General features: G+C 40.1%; 1 non-coding gene across 1 annotated transcript in view; it reads left to right on the forward strand.

Moving 5' to 3' along the window:
* The first annotated feature begins 7,356 nt into the window (after positions 1-7,356).
* LOC143307032 (small subunit ribosomal RNA) overlaps positions 7,357-7,500 on the forward strand; it is a 1,923-nt gene continuing 1,779 nt past the window's right edge. Inside the window, exon 1 of the ribosomal RNA XR_013064280.1 lies at positions 7,357-7,500. This exon is cut by the window's right edge and continues 1,779 nt beyond it. This is a non-coding gene — a ribosomal RNA (small subunit ribosomal RNA).

Here is a 7,500-nt window from a genome sequence, read left to right on the forward strand (position 1 = left end):
TAGAGGGAGGCACTTTGAAAGCAACACGCCGTTGGAACTTTGAAAAATTTCGATGCGTCGCCAAAGTTCGTACTTTTCGATAAAATCTTCGTCCTATGATACATTTCGATCAAGAACTACATTGATCGTCATGAAACTGTTTTTTTTTTTGGGAGACGTGTACGCTCCTTTTCATAAAGGAGACTATCTTATTGCGAAAGTCAAAATCGCACGCTCTCACGGCGATTTGCCCCCGTATACGCCTGGGCGTAAGCCCGTGCGTCGCCGACCTAGCGGCCTGCCGATCGGTATTTAGAGGGAGGCACTTTGAAAGCAACACGCCGTTGGAACTTTGAAAAATTTCGATGCGTCGCCAAAGTTCGTACTTTTCGATAAAATCTTCGTCCTATGATACATTTCGATCAAGAACTACATTGATCGTCATGAAACTGTTTTTTTTTTTGGGAGACGTGTACGCTCCTTTTCATAAAGGAGACTATCTTATTGCGAAAGTCAAAATCGCACGCTCTCACGGCGATTTGCCCCCGTATACGCCTGGGCGTAAGCCCGTGCGTCGCCGACCTAGCGGCCTGCCGATCGGTATTTAGAGGGAGGCACTTTGAAAGCAACACGCCGCTGGAACTTTGAAAAATTTCGGGGCAAAGCAATACGCGGCTGGGACTTTGAAATATTTCGGAGCGCACCTAAAGTTCGTTATTTTGGCTAAACGGAGCGAAAATCTGCATTTATACCATCACGGACGTTAGTTCAATAGCGTTTAACGATCGATCCACGGTACAGACTGCAAAAATATGATTGTTAAAATTTTCGACTAATCGGTTCTAAGAGGCGAAGCAATACGCCGCTGGGACTTTGAAATATTTCGGAGCGCACCTAAAGTTCGTTATTTTGGCTAAACGGAGCGAAAATCTGCATTTATACCATCACGGACGTTAGTTTAATAGCGTTTAACGATGGATCCACGGTACAGAATGCAAAAATATGATTGTTAAAATTTTCGACTAATCGGTTCTAAGAGGCGAAGCAATACGCCGCTGGGACTTTGAAATATTTCGGAGCGCACCTAAAGTTCGTTATTTTGGCTAAACGGAGCGAAAATCTGCATTTATACCATCACGGACGTTAGTTCAATAGCGTTTAACGATCGATCCACGGTACAGAATGCAAAAATATGATTGTTAAAATTTTCGACTAATCGGTTCTAAGAGGCGAAGCAATACGCCGCTGGGACTTTGAAATATTTCGGAGCGCACCTAAAGTTCGTTATTTTGGCTAAACGGAGCGAAAATCTGCATTTATACCATCACGGACGTTAGTTTAATAGCGTTTAACGATGGATCCACGGTACAGAATGCAAAAATATGATTGTTAAAATTTTCGACTAATCGGTTCTAAGAGGCGAAGCAATACGCCGCTGGGACTTTGAAATATTTCGGAGCGCACCTAAAGTTCGTTATTTTGGCTAAACGGAGCGAAAATCTGCATTTATACCATCACGGACGTTAGTTCAATAGCGTTTAACGATGGATCCACGGTACAGAATGCAAAAATATGATTGTTAAAATTTTCGACTAATCGGTTCTAAGAGGCGAAGCAATACGCCGCTGGGACTTTGAAATATTTCGGAGCGCACCTAAAGTTCGTTATTTTGGCTAAACGGAGCGAAAATCTGCATTTATACCATCACGGACGTTAGTTCAATAGCGTTTAACGATCGATCCACGGTACAGACTGCAAAAATATGATTGTTAAAATTTTCGACTAATCGGTTCTAAGAGGCGAAGCAATACGCCGCTGGGACTTTGAAATATTTCGGAGCGCACCTAAAGTTCGTTATTTTGGCTAAACGGAGCGAAAATCTGCATTTATACCATCACGGACGTTAGTTTAATAGCGTTTAACGATGGATCCACGGTACAGAATGCAAAAATATGATTGTTAAAATTTTCGACTAATCGGTTCTAAGAGGCGAAGCAATACGCCGCTGGGACTTTGAAATATTTCGGAGCGCACCTAAAGTTCGTTATTTTGGCTAAACGGAGCGAAAATCTGCATTTATACCATCACGGACGTTAGTTCAATAGCGTTTAACGATCGATCCACGGTACAGAATGCAAAAATATGATTGTTAAAATTTTCGACTAATCGGTTCTAAGAGGCGAAGCAATACGCCGCTGGGACTTTGAAATATTTCGGAGCGCACCTAAAGTTCGTTATTTTGGCTAAACGGAGCGAAAATCTGCATTTATACCATCACGGACGTTAGTTTAATAGCGTTTAACGATGGATCCACGGTACAGAATGCAAAAATATGATTGTTAAAATTTTCGACTAATCGGTTCTAAGAGGCGAAGCAATACGCCGCTGGGACTTTGAAATATTTCGGAGCGCACCTAAAGTTCGTTATTTTGGCTAAACGGAGCGAAAATCTGCATTTATACCATCACGGACGTTAGTTCAATAGCGTTTAACGATCGATCCACGGTACAGAATGCAAAAATATGATTGTTAAAATTTTCGACTAATCGGTTCTAAGAGGCGAAGCAATACGCCGCTGGGACTTTGAAATATTTCGGAGCGCACCTAAAGTTCGTTATTTTGGCTAAACGGAGCGAAAATCTGCATTTATACCATCACGGACGTTAGTTTAATAGCGTTTAACGATGGATCCACGGTACAGAATGCAAAAATATGATTGTTAAAATTTTCGACTAATCGGTTCTAAGAGGCGAAGCAATACGCCGCTGGGACTTTGAAATATTTCGGAGCGCACCTAAAGTTCGTTATTTTGGCTAAACGGAGCGAAAATCTGCATTTATACCATCACGGACGTTAGTTCAATAGCGTTTAACGATGGATCCACGGTACAGAATGCAAAAATATGATTGTTAAAATTTTCGACTAATCGGTTCTAAGAGGCGAAGCAATACGCCGCTGGGACTTTGAAATATTTCGGAGCGCACCTAAAGTTCGTTATTTTGGCTAAACGGAGCGAAAATCTGCATTTATACCATCACGGACGTTAGTTCAATAGCGTTTAACGATCGATCCACGGTACAGACTGCAAAAATATGATTGTTAAAATTTTCGACTAATCGGTTCTAAGAGGCGAAGCAATACGCCGCTGGGACTTTGAAATATTTCGGAGCGCACCTAAAGTTCGTTATTTTGGCTAAACGGAGCGAAAATCTGCATTTATACCATCACGGACGTTAGTTTAATAGCGTTTAACGATGGATCCACGGTACAGAATGCAAAAATATGATTGTTAAAATTTTCGACTAATCGGTTCTAAGAGGCGAAGCAATACGCCGCTGGGACTTTGAAATATTTCGGAGCGCACCTAAAGTTCGTTATTTTGGCTAAACGGAGCGAAAATCTGCATTTATACCATCACGGACGTTAGTTCAATAGCGTTTAACGATCGATCCACGGTACAGAATGCAAAAATATGATTGTTAAAATTTTCGACTAATCGGTTCTAAGAGGCGAAGCAATACGCCGCTGGGACTTTGAAATATTTCGGAGCGCACCTAAAGTTCGTTATTTTGGCTAAACGGAGCGAAAATCTGCATTTATACCATCACGGACGTTAGTTTAATAGCGTTTAACGATGGATCCACGGTACAGAATGCAAAAATATGATTGTTAAAATTTTCGACTAATCGGTTCTAAGAGGCGAAGCAATACGCCGCTGGGACTTTGAAATATTTCGGAGCGCACCTAAAGTTCGTTATTTTGGCTAAACGGAGCGAAAATCTGCATTTATACCATCACGGACGTTAGTTCAATAGCGTTTAACGATCGATCCACGGTACAGAATGCAAAAATATGATTGTTAAAATTTTCGACTAATCGGTTCTAAGAGGCGAAGCAATACGCCGCTGGGACTTTGAAATATTTCGGAGCGCACCTAAAGTTCGTTATTTTGGCTAAACGGAGCGAAAATCTGCATTTATACCATCACGGACGTTAGTTTAATAGCGTTTAACGATGGATCCACGGTACAGAATGCAAAAATATGATTGTTAAAATTTTCGACTAATCGGTTCTAAGAGGCGAAGCAATACGCCGCTGGGACTTTGAAATATTTCGGAGCGCACCTAAAGTTCGTTATTTTGGCTAAACGGAGCGAAAATCTGCATTTATACCATCACGGACGTTAGTTCAATAGCGTTTAACGATGGATCCACGGTACAGAATGCAAAAATATGATTGTTAAAATTTTCGACTAATCGGTTCTAAGAGGCGAAGCAATACGCCGCTGGGACTTTGAAATATTTCGGAGCGCACCTAAAGTTCGTTATTTTGGCTAAACGGAGCGAAAATCTGCATTTATACCATCACGGACGTTAGTTCAATAGCGTTTAACGATCGATCCACGGTACAGACTGCAAAAATATGATTGTTAAAATTTTCGACTAATCGGTTCTAAGAGGCGAAGCAATACGCCGCTGGGACTTTGAAATATTTCGGAGCGCACCTAAAGTTCGTTATTTTGGCTAAACGGAGCGAAAATCTGCATTTATACCATCACGGACGTTAGTTTAATAGCGTTTAACGATGGATCCACGGTACAGAATGCAAAAATATGATTGTTAAAATTTTCGACTAATCGGTTCTAAGAGGCGAAGCAATACGCCGCTGGGACTTTGAAATATTTCGGAGCGCACCTAAAGTTCGTTATTTTGGCTAAACGGAGCGAAAATCTGCATTTATACCATCACGGACGTTAGTTTAATAGCGTTTAACGATGGATCCACGGTACAGAATGCAAAAATATGATTGTTAAAATTTTCGACTAATCGGTTCTAAGAGGCGAAGCAATACGCCGCTGGGACTTTGAAATATTTCGGAGCGCACCTAAAGTTCGTTATTTTGGCTAAACGGAGCGAAAATCTGCATTTATACCATCACGGACGTTAGTTTAATAGCGTTTAACGATGGATCCACGGTACAGAATGCAAAAATATGATTGTTAAAATTTTCGACTAATCGGTTCTAAGAGGCGAAGCAATACGCCGCTGGGACTTTGAAATATTTCGGAGCGCACCTAAAGTTCGTTATTTTGGCTAAACGGAGCGAAAATCTGCATTTATACCATCACGGACGTTAGTTTAATAGCGTTTAACGATGGATCCACGGTACAGAATGCAAAAATATGATTGTTAAAATTTTCGACTAATCGGTTCTAAGAGGCGAAGCAATACGCCGCTGGGACTTTGAAATATTTCGGAGCGCACCTAAAGTTCGTTATTTTGGCTAAACGGAGCGAAAATCTGCATTTATACCATCACGGACGTTAGTTTAATAGCGTTTAACGATGGATCCACGGTACAGAATGCAAAAATATGATTGTTAAAATTTTCGACTAATCGGTTCTAAGAGGCGAAGCAATACGCCGCTGGGACTTTGAAATATTTCGGAGCGCACCTAAAGTTCGTTATTTTGGCTAAACGGAGCGAAAATCTGCATTTATACCATCACGGACGCTAGTTTAATAGCGTTTAACGATCGATCCACGGTACAGAATGCAAAAATATGATTGTTAAAATTTTCGACTAATCGGTTCTAAGAGGCGAAGCAATACGCCGCTGGGACTTTGAAATATTTCGGAGCGCACCTAAAGTTCGTTATTTTGGCTAAACGGAGCGAAAATCTGCATTTATACCATCACGGACGTTAGTTTAATAGCGTTTAACGATGGATCCACGGTACAGAATGCAAAAATATGATTGTTAAAATTTTCGACTTATCGGTTCTGGATCACTGAAAAATCGAAAAAAATTATTAATTTTGATTAATTAAATTACATATGTAGTTTTATATTGTTATAGTCTCGTATTTGTTAATGTTTTGTCGTAAGAAAATGCAAAAATATCGTTTTAATGTTTTCGTCTCATCGGTTCTGGATCGCTGAAAAATCAAAAAAAAATATTAATTTTGATTAATTAAATTACAAATGGAGTTTTATATTGCTATAGTCGCTTATTTGTTAATGTTTTACCGTAAGAAAATGCAAAAATATCGTTTTAATATTTTCATCTCATCGGTTCTGGGCGGTTTTAAAATTTTTTAAAATATTAATTAAACCCATGATTTACATGAGAATGTGAATTTATTATGTCCTGCATGTTAATTTATTAATTTTCATGTATAGAACGTTATAAAATGAAAGGATATGTTCGACGATATTTTCAGTCTAAGTTTTACCGTGCCGGCGGGATGGTACGCTCTCACGGCGGTTTGCACAGGCATACGCCTGGGCGTAAGCCCATGCGTCGCCGACCTAGCGGCCGGCCGTTCGGTATTTATAGGAAGGCACTTTCGGTTCGCTCGGACCGGTCGGGAGTAGCGTCGAGCGTGTGGCTCTTTTATGACTTCGGTTGAAAAGCAGTCTACCGCTCCTCGAGAATATACTTTCTCGACTATTCTCGTTCCGGTTTTCCGTTGCGGATTATTATTAATCTCCACACAGCATTACCACGGGTCGGTGTCTAAGACCGAATGGCCCATATGTGGTGAGCCTTGTAATATAAGGCTGGTGACCTGTATGCACTTATAAATGTTGCATACTTGTACAAACTGAGCATCAACTGTCTGTAACCAAAATTTGTTAAAACTGAAAAAGTTATAAGATTGTATAAAATTTTTGAACCAAGAAAGTAGTGTTAGACGAAAATTCGTTCTATCACTTTTAGAAGGGAGACTGTTTGGAAATATTTAAAGTATAAAATACACAAAAGTCCACTGAATTATGAACAAAATTACGTCCCTGAATTTAAGAAAAGTCAAGAGGTGTCAGAAATAAAATCCTCTCTGATACGTTCAGAGAGGAAAATAAGTATGGAGAGAGGAGTAAAAATGAAAGAAGTTTTAAGGCTGGGGAAACTTCTAAAGGAGAGAGATTCCAACATATCTAATATGTACATTTAAAGCAAGTCCAAGGAACTCTCTCCGTTAATGTTTGAAAAGGTGTGTGCAGATGGAGGAGAAATGTATAAAGTACAGAGACGAGGTTGGTGGGCCCGCTCTAATGATAAAGATTATAAAATTTGGTGGCAAAATGACCAGCATGATCACTGTACGCGCTTTCTCGATTTGTATAGCATGCCACTGTCCGCGCTATCTTTTATTATATTGTCCAGCGTGTGTGGTCTACGTGCTTGCACGATGGATGCACGGCGTGAAAGTGATTTTCGTGCTTTATGAGAGGAGGAGGAGAATATTTGGCCTCTATAAGAGGTACAAAATTTATGAAATGTGTGTTACATACAAAAGAGAAATGGCTTAACGTCGATCGGTCTTACAGGGAGGGCCGACGACGAAAATTTAAATTTACAATAATAACTAAGCTCCCTGGTTGATCCTGCCAGTAGTCATATGCTTGTCTCAAAGATTAAGCCATGCATGTCTAAGTACATACCGAATTAAGGTGAAACCGCGAATGGCTCATTAAATCAGTTTTGGTTTCTTAGATCGTACAAAACATTACTTGGA

This window comes from Osmia lignaria, unplaced genomic scaffold, assembly GCF_051020975.1.
Source record: "Osmia lignaria lignaria isolate PbOS001 unplaced genomic scaffold, iyOsmLign1 scaffold0042, whole genome shotgun sequence".
Classification (NCBI taxonomy): Eukaryota; Metazoa; Arthropoda; class Insecta; order Hymenoptera; family Megachilidae; genus Osmia; species Osmia lignaria.